Consider the following 14,108-nt stretch of genomic DNA (forward strand, 5'->3'; position numbering starts at 1 on the left):
TAGTGTGCGTTAGCTCATATGAGGTTGATGTTCTGATTGGAGATTGCACTACAGTGTGGATCGAGAAATGGAAATTTACTTTTTTTCTCACTGCGATCAGTCTGTAGATATATATATATATATATATATATATATATATATATATATATATATATATATATATATATAGAACCCAGACACTTGCGCAAATTTAACTTTCACCGAAAGTCAAATTCACGCTCACACATACCAGAAAATGCTGTTCATCGAAGCAGCAATTTCGGGTATGTGTGAGTGTTGTGCCTGCCTCACTGCAGTGCGAGTAAGGGAATATTCCTTTACTCCACTGTAGTGCGACCTTGCAATGAGAATATTTAAGTAGGGGGGTGTGGGGGGCACAGCAAAGCCCGCCTGCAAAAACATTTAATTAGTGGTTTTGTTTTTGGATGCAAAACCCTTATGTAATGAGATGTGCCACACACTGATGTCCCCCTCACCAGGATCGAAAAGGAGAAGATCACGGTTAGTTGTTTGTCAGGTGTCAGAATCTGCCGCATCACACATCCACTTAGGTCTTTCCATGACAGGTACAAGTATGACTCTGTCATTGTTCATGTTGGTGTGAATGACTTTTGATGTATCTCCCTGGACTATATGAAGAGAGACATAATTGAGCTGTCAGAGTATGTGCCCTAGGCCAGGCAGGTATGACCCTAGCCCTAAGTAGGATCCTACCTTCACCAAGAATGGTACCACAATACCAACAAAAAATAATTGACTTCAACAATTGGCTTAGTTTCTGGTGTCATTCCAAGGGGATCCAATATCTGTCTGCTTGGGATGACGTGGTTGACAGGCCTCGATGCTTTGCCAGAGATGGCCTGCACTTGTCACCCCTGGGATTCAGGATTCTGGCCAAGGCTCTTGCCTCTCCCATTGTACCTTTTTTAGGCAATGTACCACAGACAAATTTTCCAGCATAAAAGATCTGTCAAAAAGCAAATTGAAGGCCAGGCTGCTTAATGCTAGGAGCCTTAACCCGAAAATGCACTCACTGTAGTCTCTCCTAGCACTGGAAGATGCTGACATCTGTGCAGTCATGGAAACTTGGTGCAAGGCTGCAGAGATTACCCCTGCCTTACCAGGCTATACCTCATTCCACACATTCCGACCACAAAATGAGGTTGGGAAGACTAAGGATGGTCGAGTTTCTATTTTCATTAAAGACAAGCATACCTCCAGACTGGTTTGCCAGCATGATGCACTAGAACTTTTCCTGGTGCAATTGACAATTGGCAAGACACCCATCCAAGTTATAGCCAGCTATAGACCCCCTCCATGACTCAGGACACCCAACTCCTCCTACCTGGACCTACTTGAGTCCATCAAGGTACCCCCTAATACTCTGAATCTTGGTGACTTCAACTACCCCACCATAAAATGGGTGAACTATTCCTGCTCTAATGCACTCACCTAATGATTCCTTGACTTCATCAATTCTAACACATTAGACCAGCTTGCATTCTAGACTTGTTTCTCACCAAAAGGGGTGACCGCTGCACCACCGCCAAAGTAAGTTCTTCCCAGGTGAGATCCGACCATCTGTCTGTCTCATTCAAAGTGTCTATCCCGACCAACCTCCACCCAGCCATAACCAGGCTAAAAAAAACTTCTCAAAAACTGACTACAACCTTCTAAGGGAGGGTATCAGTAGCTTCACACCACCAACCCCCTCAGAGGATGCAGACAAACATGCTGAACAGTATGCTGGTGCAGTATACAAGTACCTGTAAAACTGCATGGACTCAGCTACACCCAACAGAACTAAAACCTGCTCCTCAAGGAAACACTAACATATGTGGTGAACATCCTCTATCAACAGGCTTTACAACAAAAGGAAGAAATTGTTGTCCAAGGGTAAAAAGGTACACATTCCCAATTGGAAAATCTCCCTACTTAGCCTCAAAAAGCAAATTAGATCACTACAGAAAACCTCCAAAGCCAATTATGAATCGAAGCTAGCCTCCAAAACAAAGGCTAACCACAAAGCCTTTTTCAGTTATGTCAGAAACCTCCATGGCAAAGCCCAGGTTTGTTCCAAATTAGTTCTTAATGGTACCACTTACACTGATCCTGTTGACTTAGCCAACCTGCTAGCAGACAGGTTCAGCACAAACTTCACCCCCCTGTCTCCCCCAAAGGCCCATTCAGCATCCCCAATACTCGCCCTGCACCTCACATCTCCATAGATCAAGTGTTAAAGGCCCTATCAAAGGCAATGAACACAGCTTCCATGGGACCTGATAGTATCCCAGGCTATATTCTGCAACATCTCCAGCAAGAACGAGCCTCACCATTGAGCACCCTATTCAACCATAGCCTAAGTACAGGCTTAATTCCAGCAGAGTGGAGAACTGCCATTGTCATCCCTTTGCACAAAGGTGGTGCCACTACTGACCCTGGAAACTATTGCCCCATTAGCTTGACAAGTCTGATCTGCAAGGCCATGGATCACATCAGTATGGACCTCATAAACAAGAACAAAGGCAATCTTCAAGCACTTGACCATACGCAGTTCGGATTCGTCAAGGGCAGATCTTGCCTGTTGAACCTGGATGACTTTTTTGAGACTGTCACTGAGGCACTGGATGAGGGAAAATCAGTACATATAGCTTACCTTGACTTGGCCAAAGCCCATGACACAATCTCCCATTTGAGCATCATCAAAAAGCTGGTATAAATCCCAATCTCATCAGTTGGGTGGCCAACTGGCTCACTAACCAGACCCGCAAGATCAAAATAGGTACCACTACCTCTGACAGCAGACCTGTCACTAGTGGTGTCCCCCAGGGATCTATCCTGGGACCCCTATTATTTGGTATCTACTTCTCAGAGGTCCAGGCAAAGACAAAAGGTCTGTGGCTGACCAAATTTGCGGACAACTGTAAGTTGGGTGCTGTCACTGACTCCCCAAATGATGTTAACATATTTCAAGAGGGTCTCACAGCAACAAATAACTGGTGCCAAATTCATGGCCTTAAGTTAAATGCAAAAAAAAAAGTATTATCATACCATTCAGCAAAAACACGGCCTAGTAATCTCCTATGAGCCTACATATATATATCTATATATATATATATATATACACACATATATATATATATATATATATATATATATATATATATATATATATACACACACACACACACACGCACACACACACATAGACAAATATAGATATATATGTATATATATATATATATATATATATATATATATATATATATATATATATATATATATTTAAAATGGTGTATGTATCCATCATTGTACCTGGCATGTGATTAGAACCCATGGTCTGCTACCAAAAGCAGTTTTTTTTTCATACCTGTGCATTTGCCTATTTTTTTTTTTTTTTTTGTAATAAAGCAGTTTGAAATCTCAAAAGCATGAACCCTACCCTTGTGACCCCAGTTTTACCTCTGTCTTTTAATCTCTTTACCCATTATTTAATCTTCTTAATCAACTCCATACAACCTGTTTTCACTTATGCCTGTGGGGAAACAACTGTTTTGCTAAAATTCATGCCAGTGAAAACCAAAACCCTGTGCCATGTCCTTATGCTTACCACCAAATAGTGATCATAAATTTCCTGGGGAGTACTAACCAGTGTCCTGAAGGGTTATCACCTAGATCATACGTGGAAGAGCCAATGGCTGCACCGTATGGCCAACTGTTCTACAATACTTGAACTGAATCCTCCTGTAAATGAAATAATATTGACTTGTTCCTAGTACCAGTGTATATACTCTGCTTTATTTTAGAAAAATCATGACTTCAAACTTCAGTCTAGGTACTTTAAATCTGTAGTAGTGCTTTTCCCATGTAGTAGCAAGTACCATTATATTTTCACCATTTTTTTTATAAATCTGGGTAGTTCCTTAGCTGCCATGCTCTCACATGCATGCTTCTATGTTACCTCTCGATGACCACTACACAATCCTTAAACAGCATCTCCCAGCCAAACCTCTCCTGGCTAATATGAACAACAGCTGTTACTCAGCTCTATTTTAAGAGCTAATATCTAGCTTTGCAGGAATGGAGACAATTGGTTCAGGCTCTCTTAATCAGCATCAACAAGCAGCCCTTTAGTATAAAGGTGGTTAGATGACTTGAGGCAAGTTACTATGCCTCTCCCATATGTGTGTTGCAACAGGCCGGGTTAGTGCTACCTTCTCTCCTTTCATAAAACACAGCACACTTAAAGTGTGCAATAGCGATGGACTTTCCAAGCTAACTCGGTGAAATGCACAGACTTTTGTATGACCAACCACCCCAGTCTCAGCCACCCACAAGGTTTATAGGTGGTGATACTAAATAAATAAAGGCAGACTAACCATTTCTACATTTCCAAAATCTGCCACCTATGAGGGTCATCTAGTGTTTAACATGCTGCCATAACTGTTTAATATACTTCTCTCCCCCTCCAAAACCCATCCTTACTAATGAGACCATACCACAGCTGTCCTAAATATGTATATGTGCAAACACACACACACACACACACACACACACACACACACACACACACACACACACACACACACACACACACACACACACACACACACACACACACACACACACACACACACACACACACACACACACACACACACACACACACACACACACACACACACACACACACACACACACGCGCACACACACACACACACACACACACACACACACACACACACACACACACACACACACACAGATACACACATATCAACTTATTTGATCTTACCCTTCGTGCCCCTTCTCAATTCTTACCTTCCTCTAAATGTGGTACCTGGCTTACCACAGTGTTGGTCATTTGTGTGTGAGGAGATACTCCAATAACTAAATTCCCACACCAAAATGTTGCTCTAACCTTATACAATAACTTTTTGACTGCTCAGCCCCTCCCTTAATGATCTTACTTCCTCTCAGCCTGTTCCCAGATTAACCCTTAATTCCCTGACATATTGTAATTCCTTTCTACTACAGATTCAAACCTAAACCACTTCTTCCTCCTCACCCCCCCCCCAAAATGCACACCATTACTCAACTTAACAAACCCTTTTCCTCAAGGTGTCCTTGAACAAATCTGTCGTGTCCAAACTTCATTTTAAGTAAAAATGACAATTCTAACAAATTTTGTGTTTCTCTATTGTATAAAAAAGATGTCTCATAATAATCATTACTGAGTAAGAAGGACATAAGGATCAAATGAAAACAGGAAATTGCATTTCTTTTTTCTTGAATAAAATATTACACAGATTTCATTAAGGAATGTTACAAACCTTTATTTAATGATTGTCACTATGAAAAATTGTTGAAATCAGTTGGAAATGGATCTGCTTAGTTATTTGTTTACTGTATCTTTCCTTATAATTTTTGTGAGCCCCCCCTATTCAGTATCATGTCATATGTGCGGGTGCATGTGTGTGAGTGTGTGTTTGGCTACCCCCTTGAACAAATATGTTAAAATCCACAAAGCCATATATAAACTAATGAAATGTTTGTTTTATAAACAGATCCATTCTGTATAATATGTGGCTTTACCCCTACATCACCTCAACATGATATACCGACTCTGAGTCTGCAAAACTATGGGAATGCATGATTTTTCATTGAAATCAGGAATAATAGTTAATTACAGTAAAGTATCCCCTTTATTTCTGTGGTAATGTTATTCAGAGTTGGTGAATGTGTATTTTAGAGACACTTGAAACATGCACACGTGTCCATACTGAATAATAAAGACTCATTGGTGTTTTAATGACACTATATAGTAACCAATTAGATTAAGATGATGCAAGTAAAATCAGTAAATTACTTTTTCAAGCACTTAAAATACTACTCAAACTTCATTAAACAATGATTAGAAACATGTGTTAAATAATTGGAAGAATGTATTCTTCCAGAAAATTGCAATATTTATTTATCTGATTTTGGTATAGTAGTCATTTGAGGATAGTGGTATTGCATGGATATTTTTTTCATAAATGTGTAAGTTGTGCAAAGTTTGTCATTTTGTGTGTGCAAAGTATTTCACAGAATCGTAAATGGTCTGTGCCTTAGCATATTGCTGGCAAATGTGGTTGAGGCACAGTCACACTGAAATCATTTCAGAAAAGCTGTGGACTCCACAACAGCTAAGAGTATTTTTTTAAAGTAAAGGGGATATAACTTTTTCATATAGGGTTATCCTTGTGTAGATACCCTAATGGTTTCATTAAAGAATAGAAAGGGGGTAATATGACAGACTGAAAAAAAGGGGAGACAAACAAAGAGGTGAACACACAAGGGAGACACAAGAGGGTAAGCTGGAGGAGGTAGGAGGGGATAGGCACTATGTTTCTGTCAAATGATAGACCGCAGGTGGGAAATATGGAAGAGGGTATAAGAGAAATGGTAAGGGAAGAAGGGGTGAGGAAGTCCCAAATGTGTACCCAGTCTGTAGAGCCTCAAACACATTCACAGTCAGATGGTGTTGCAGTCTCTGAAGCCTCCATTCTGTGAGGCTTGCCAGAGTGGGACATGCCAGCTTGCCTCCAGGACCGATGCCTCCACTCTGACCCTGAGAGGACATCACTGGATGGGTAGAGGGTGATCTCTCCTTAGCTTGGCAAATGTGTGTCTGGTCTACTACTGAAGGATTTGAACCTGTATAAAAGAAAAACTGGGAGAGGAACAAAACAAGAAAAGAGAAATGCATAAACTAAATAATAAACAAAAGAGAAAAAAACAAGGGCTAGGTGGGACAAAACAGAAATAGCATAATAAATCCATACAATACTGTTATAATGCAAGGTAGCAACTCAATAAACCACTCCTGAAAAATCATTTTATTGAAGAAAACTTACGTATGGGAAGTGTTTGGGTATACAATTGTGCTGAATTGAAATGGTAATATTTTTTTTGTTTCTTAAGGGCTGTGTTTTTCAGTTCTGAACTTTTCATGAACATTTTAAGTACCCAGAAAACAAACAGAAAAAGAATAATAAATAACTGTAGTTAATCGTGGTTAGAAGTGACAATACAACATGTCTCTCTTGAGCTATTTCTGTCTTCATTTGCATTTCTTTCAGCTGTGATGGTATAATAACAGTTCTTTGCAGGAGTACTACTGAAATCAGTTTTAAAAGCATTGCTGTATTACTATTCATGCTATCCAGATTTCTGTATAATAAAACAAAGTTAAAAGGTGCAAAGAAATGAACTGGTCTGTCGTAATAAAACTTTTAATTGCCACTTTCGTAATACAAGTTCTTCAGAACACATAAAAATAAAATGACTCTACTATATATATATATATATATATATATATATATATATATATATATATATATATATATATATATATAGTACACAAACTAACCAATTGATACATAATTAATTGTCATTTTAAAATAGTGATTGGTTGTTTTTAAATGTCAATTAATTATGTATTAATTGGTTAGTTTGGGTACTTTCTCTTTCTCTCTTTCTCTGTATATATATATATATATATATATCTTGGGTATATATTAGTTCCTCAAATAGGTGTTCCATCGAAAAGCTCTTCATCGACCCTAAAACTGCAAATTTTCAAAATATCAAACCTCCACATAAGCGATTTCTTTCCCTTGGAAATTGCTTGTCCTACAAACACCAACAAATAACCACAAACACTACAAAGTGGGGGGCTTCAACTCCCACACCCCCCAACATGGGGGGGCTGTGCCCCCCACCCCCTAACTAAATATACCAACTCCGAGATCGTGCTTTAGCAGGGAAAATGGCAAACTGATGAGGATGGCCAAGCGATTTCTTTCCCAAGGAAAGAAATCACTTATGTGGATGTTCGATGTTTTCAAATTTCACGGTTTCAAGTTTGATGAAGAGGCATTTGAGAGAACCCCTCTTTGAGGAAATAATAGGAACCCTAAATATAGTACAGTTATTTTATTGTTTTTGTGTTCTGGAGACATTGTGTTACAATAGTAGCAATTAAAGGTTTTATTAAGCTAGACCACTTTATTTCTTTGTACCTTTTAGCTTTGTTTTATTTGTTTTTTTTAGTGCTAAAACATCAGCTTGACTGATGTCTTTTGTTTTAATTCTGTATAATAATTTGTACAATTCTTAGTTAAGTAATAAATATCTTTTGGACAACTGTTATACTTGCCAGAAGCTTCTAACAGACATTGCATTCATTGTTTCTGCTATTGGGAATTATACTGAACCTCTTCCTCAGCTATAAGTAAAAGATAGAAGGATAATTTGTGTCATAGCTATTCAAATGTATTCCACATATATACATGTTATACTCTCCGTAAGCATTTTTTGTCTTTTTCAGTCAGATTTTAACTGTTGAATACACGTGTATTATTAAAATACAGTACTTAAATATTCTATTGAATTGTGTTGGATAGTAAAGAAATATGAAATGAGTCTTGTTATTTGCTTTAAAAATGCATGCAACACTGTGAAATAACTGAACTGCAAAGGCTGAAATGCATCATTTTAAAGAAGTGAGAACTTCCTTTTCTGCAAAACTTTGTCTAAAGTAGACTAAGTGATGCTGAAGCAAAACAGCTCATTTTCTGAAAACGTATGCGCTGCTCATTCTTTCATCAAAGTAAAATGCACTCCCCCTCCCTCAACCGGCATTCTAACTAGGGTGCGGTGTGTGTAATTTTAGTCATGTTGTACATGCACCTAGAAATACTTAACAAACTATGAAATTAAGCAATTGCTTTTACTTATATTTTATCTCTCACATTGACTGTCTTCATGTAATACTTGTAAAAAGTCTTACAACTTTTTCACTGCAATGCTACACAATCCTTTACATCAATAAACTACAACTTTTATTTCATAACTGTATTATATGCAGTCAGCATTACTGATATTTGAACATTCCTAACAAGAGTTAGTGTTATCTATACAGATTACTATTTTCATACTCTTTTTTTGACATTTCCATTTTTTACTATAGCCTGTTAACCCATAATACTATTTTTTTCTCTTTCTTCAAAAGATGGCTGTCTGATTACAGAAATGCCAGCCTCTTTTTTATTCATTTTAGAATGTCACCTCAAGTACATATTTTCAGGTAAGGATATCTGACTCTTGATGTATATGCACTTGTGCAATTTTTTTAACCCACTTTTGTATTATATATATATATATATATATATATATATATATATATATATATATATATATATATATATATATATATATATATATATATATATGTATATATATATACTTGAAAAGCCCAACTTCCAGATGACCGATTGACTTTCAAAATCCCGAGATGAAAATCAAGAAATTTCAGAAACCTAAAAGTTAACATTTTACTAGGGTAAGAAAACACTTGGCCAATGTGCCCTGTTCTCAATCCTGGCATTGGTATATTTAATTAGGGGGGTTATGGGAGGGCGTAGACCCCCACCAAGGTGGGTTTTACTTACCTCTGCATGAGTTCCATTTACAGTTGGCCACAAATTTACTTACTCTGGTAAAAATCAACATTCAGGTTTCTGAACTTGATTTTCATCTCAGGATTTTGAAAGATGGTCATCTGGGAGTCGGGCTTTAGAAGTGGAAGATTCTGATGTCAGATGAGGAGATGAAAGGGATTGTAGGGGAACTACCTCACTTCACCTTTAGAAACAATTGCAATCTTAGGCAGCTTTTATGTGATAAAAATGGGAACTGTCACTCTGTAGTTTTACAAAGAAAAGGCACCCACCCATGTTGTAGATGCACTTGTAAATTTATTTGCAAGGGAAATTTATTTTTACATACACAACAGAAGAAATAATATTATTTTGATGGGTATGCAGATTGCACCTGTAGGAACGTAGTTTGCATGGCTACATGTAGCCTCTGTGACTCCTTTTATGTGGGTAAAACCATTAGACAACTAAAGGAGAGGGTGTCCAAACATCTGAGTGACATTAGGCAGCAGGATATAAAAAAAAAAAACTTTTTAAGCATATTAAAGAGAATGAAGGACATCCTTTTTTATTTTAGGGTGATACAGAGCAGAGGTAACAACAGGAGAGGGGGAGATTTTAATAATCTAGTAGAGAAAGCAGAGCTGTCCTGGATAGGTAGGCTGCAGGCATATAAATCTTCAGATCTTAATGCCTACTCACCTGTTAGGATCTATATCATGTTATCGAAAAATAAAAACGTCAAACGGCACAACAGCGAAAGTGCCGAAATGTCGGGATCCATTTTTTAGATCACAGTATAGTGAAGATTTGGATATTTGCCCTTTCCTCGCTGTAGTGTGATCTCATAGTTGGAATATATATTTAGCGGGGGGTACCAAATTCGAGTTTTGGCATTTTTGCTCTTGTGAGCGTTCGACATTTTGCATCTGCGATGTTATGATATAGACTCTGCCAATTAACCCTGCACTGAAAGGGAGAAGGCTTAAGAGGCATGTATGAAATCTTGATAGAGAGGGTGTGTCAGCAACTTAAGTCTTCATTTGGTACATCTTAGTAATTTAAATGTTTTTTAACTGACCTGATTTATATAGATCTGATGAAGGATCGGGTGATCTGAAAGCATTTATTCCAATAAAGAAAATCTTCCATTTTACTGGTGTCATGTGTTTTTTTATCCTGGCAGTGGTGATGTGGTAATTATTTTTTTGATATATATATATATATATATATATATATATATATATATATATATATATATATATATATATATATATATATACACACACACACACACACACACGATATATATATATATATATATATATATATATATATATATATATATATATATATATATATATATAGATATTATATATATATATGTGGATTAAAAATTTTACTTACAATAGAACTCTGGACTTCTTGCCATAAACTGGTAAATCTATCAGAACTACTCTTCTACAGTCATTATACCTGTGATGGCACTGCTGAAAAGAAAGGGTTATACCTGTCAGATGTGACAGGACTTCACTCAACTCCTGCCAGATATCAGTTTTCTTCCACATACTGTGATGTGTGCACACCTGGATCTTCTCCAGGTATGAGTCATGCAAAAGGTAGAGGTTTCTCTCTCAGATCAGCTAGGAGTGAAGTCTCATGTCTTCACAGGTGCTACTATCATTGGAAGAGCCAGAACCAGAATGAGTAAAGTATGGCAGGGGCTGTTAGAACCACTCCCAGCTGAGTGTGACATCACAATGATCAATTATTTTTTGCTAGCATTTTCATTAGGCAAGGTATTGATAACTTGGCATGTTTGGTTTAATCACACTATTGTGTCACACTCTGTTTTTTCTTAAAGGATAACACTTGCATGATCATACCATTACTAATGGATTGATGTTGCCAAAGCATGTCACACAGGCACCTTCAAAGGCCTTCTTAAATTACACCTCAATACTAACCCTCTCTGCAACTGCAAAGACCCCCCCTTGAAGACCCACTTATCTATATGCAAGTGACCAGTTGAAACCTTTAATGCATACACTATACTCTCACCTGAAATGTACTTTTTGTATATATTGTAAATAATGGTACCACTCCTGAGTATCTTACTGTTCTACATCATTGTTATTTGTACTTCATTGTTTCTCTTATCTTGTAAGCCAGTTTTATTGTTATCTAAAGCATGTATGTACACTGTTATTTATTTGGAGCTTTTTGCCCCAGGACTCCACTGAAAAAGGACACATGATGTACAGTTGGACTTATCCTGGTAAAATAAATGTTAAATAAATAATACATAATTATTTCTAAGTTTATCTATAACAATGAGTGTTGACAGGAATATTTCTTGAAATATTTTACAGTTTCTTTCTTACTGTTGCAGCAGAAGGTGTCATGCAGTGAAGTGTGATCTATTAGTTTTTTTCCTCTCACCTGTTTTTTTTTTTAAGATGGTGGAGAAAGAAATGTCAATAGTAATGTGAAACATTATTTGTAGGACTTTTTGATATGTATCATTTGTTTGGGTGTGACATACAGTGTTGGATGGGCAAGGATTAACCTTCAGATTGATTTCAACCTGACTTTCAGATGACTCCATTTTGAATTCTACAAGTATATTTCTATATTCGCCAGTTTAGGCCAAGCAGTGCATCTCTATGCTAACAGATTGGCATTGCTGCAAACTGCTGCAGTATTCATAAACATCTGCAGTGCATTCACTGCTGTTTCAGATACATTCATGTACTGTGTAACACACATTCACAATGGGAAAAAATCTAGAATATGCTAATGTGCTTTAGAACACATTTGCGTTATACTGTGATTTATAGATGTGCATATAAATTGGCCTAATTTGCATACTAAACATGTTAATTGGCCTGAATCTATGCCACAAGGTTGAGCTGCACCATATTGACTCATAAATAGCTGAGATATGTGGCAAATGTGTTAGAATAGTACAAGCATCAAAAAGTAAGAAAAAGTTTATCAATTCATTAATACTTATTAAGAGGCAAATCACTAGTGCTGTCATAATGTTTTAAATATTATTTGCAATACATGTTGAACTACAGTTTGCATTTAATGATACCATTGCATGACTGGTAATTATAGTCAAGTACTTGTAGTTGTTCGTCATGTGGTGATGTTCATTGAAATTGTACTATGTGAACAGTAGGTCATCACAGAAGATCAAATTACGCATACCTGTAATAAGTGATTATTGCAGTTGAGAATCTGAACTGTACAGAAGAAAGAAATGCACATGGCTAATGAAAGTAATGCTTTACTGCTATTAGTGAGGGAGGAATACATGGTAATTGCAGATAATACTGCAGTTGGATTTTGATGTAATTACTCTGATCAGTATTGAACAAGGTGAAGTTATGCAGCTTAAACAGCATTTATTGTTGCTTATTTATTTATTTATTTATTTATATTGGCAGCAGGAACAGCAGGCTGTTGATTTATACTTTAACTGCTGAAGTTTTCCAGAGAGTAGTGTACTAAGTGTCTGACTGTTGCCTATTTTTTCCTTTTTTTACCTGTGTAGTACAGATGGAGACTAAAGGATCCAGTCATAGATATGATAACTTTAGCCATTAGGAAAATCATGTACTCATGGCAGCACTTATTACATATGGAAAACTTGTTTTTGGTATGGAGGTCCAGATAAGCTGAGAGAAGCAAAGCATGGATCCAAGTAGTTGTTGAAATCAATGCATCTGGAGGCAGAAAGAGATCCCTGGCTCAGTGAAAGAAAAGGGCAAATGGTGCAGTAGGACATGCTAGAAGTAAGGCCAGGCAGAATGTAATTTCCACGAGCACTATTGGGGGTTCTGAATCTTATTAATTTAACACCAGATGATGAATACCATCTGTTCATCAATGGGGATAACTGCGATACAGAAGATCGTACAACTGGAATAATTAGAGGTGCCGTGGACACTGTTCCATCCAACCAAAGTCTGCAGCAGCAGCATTTGAATTAATCAAAAAATGATAGAATCCACCAATAATCAGGTCAGCAGTAAGCTATAAGGTTATAGTTTAAAATGAATGCATGTGTTTATTTCGAATTGTTCTGAAGAAGTCATTTTGTAAGACAAAAGCACAGATTAAAAGTTTTTAACGCTAATTTTGACTGTGTTTACTGCTGACCTGATTATTGCAAGCCCTGGTGAATTCTATCATTTTTTGGTTGTCTTTTTCTGCCTGTTCATATTGGAAGTGTCTTGATTGTTTTGGTATTTTTGCTCTTCTATATGATTGCTTCCTCTAATGGGGACCCTTTGATGGCCATGTCTATTTATCCTACTCCTACAGAAATGGATAACACATTGTTGTTAAGTCTAGTACACAGTATGCATGAAATGCAAAATACTTTAAAAGTTTTATTGAAAAAGAATAGCGGTGATTTTGTTAAGGCTATTCCCATTGACTCTGTCAGTTCTGAAGAAGATGACAGCATTACAGTTATTGAAAACCAATGTTATGTTAAAACCAAGGAGAAGAGTGGAACTGCAACAAACAGTTTTACCTACAAGGATGTTCATGCTTTACTTAATAGTGACTATGATCCTTTTTATTCTACAGATATGCTTACTGTTGAGC

General features: G+C 37.0%; 1 pseudogene; it reads right to left on the reverse strand.

The window, feature by feature from the left end:
* Positions 1 to 4,133: 4,133 nt before the first annotated feature.
* On the reverse strand, positions 4,134 to 4,236 carry LOC122803049 (annotated as a pseudogene).
* Between the last annotated feature and the right edge of the window lie 9,872 nt (positions 4,237 to 14,108).

The sequence above is a fragment of the Protopterus annectens genome, chromosome 5.part0, assembly GCF_019279795.1.
Source record: "Protopterus annectens isolate FY-2018-M chromosome 5.part0, PAN1.0, whole genome shotgun sequence".
Classification (NCBI taxonomy): domain Eukaryota; kingdom Metazoa; phylum Chordata; order Ceratodontiformes; family Protopteridae; genus Protopterus; species Protopterus annectens.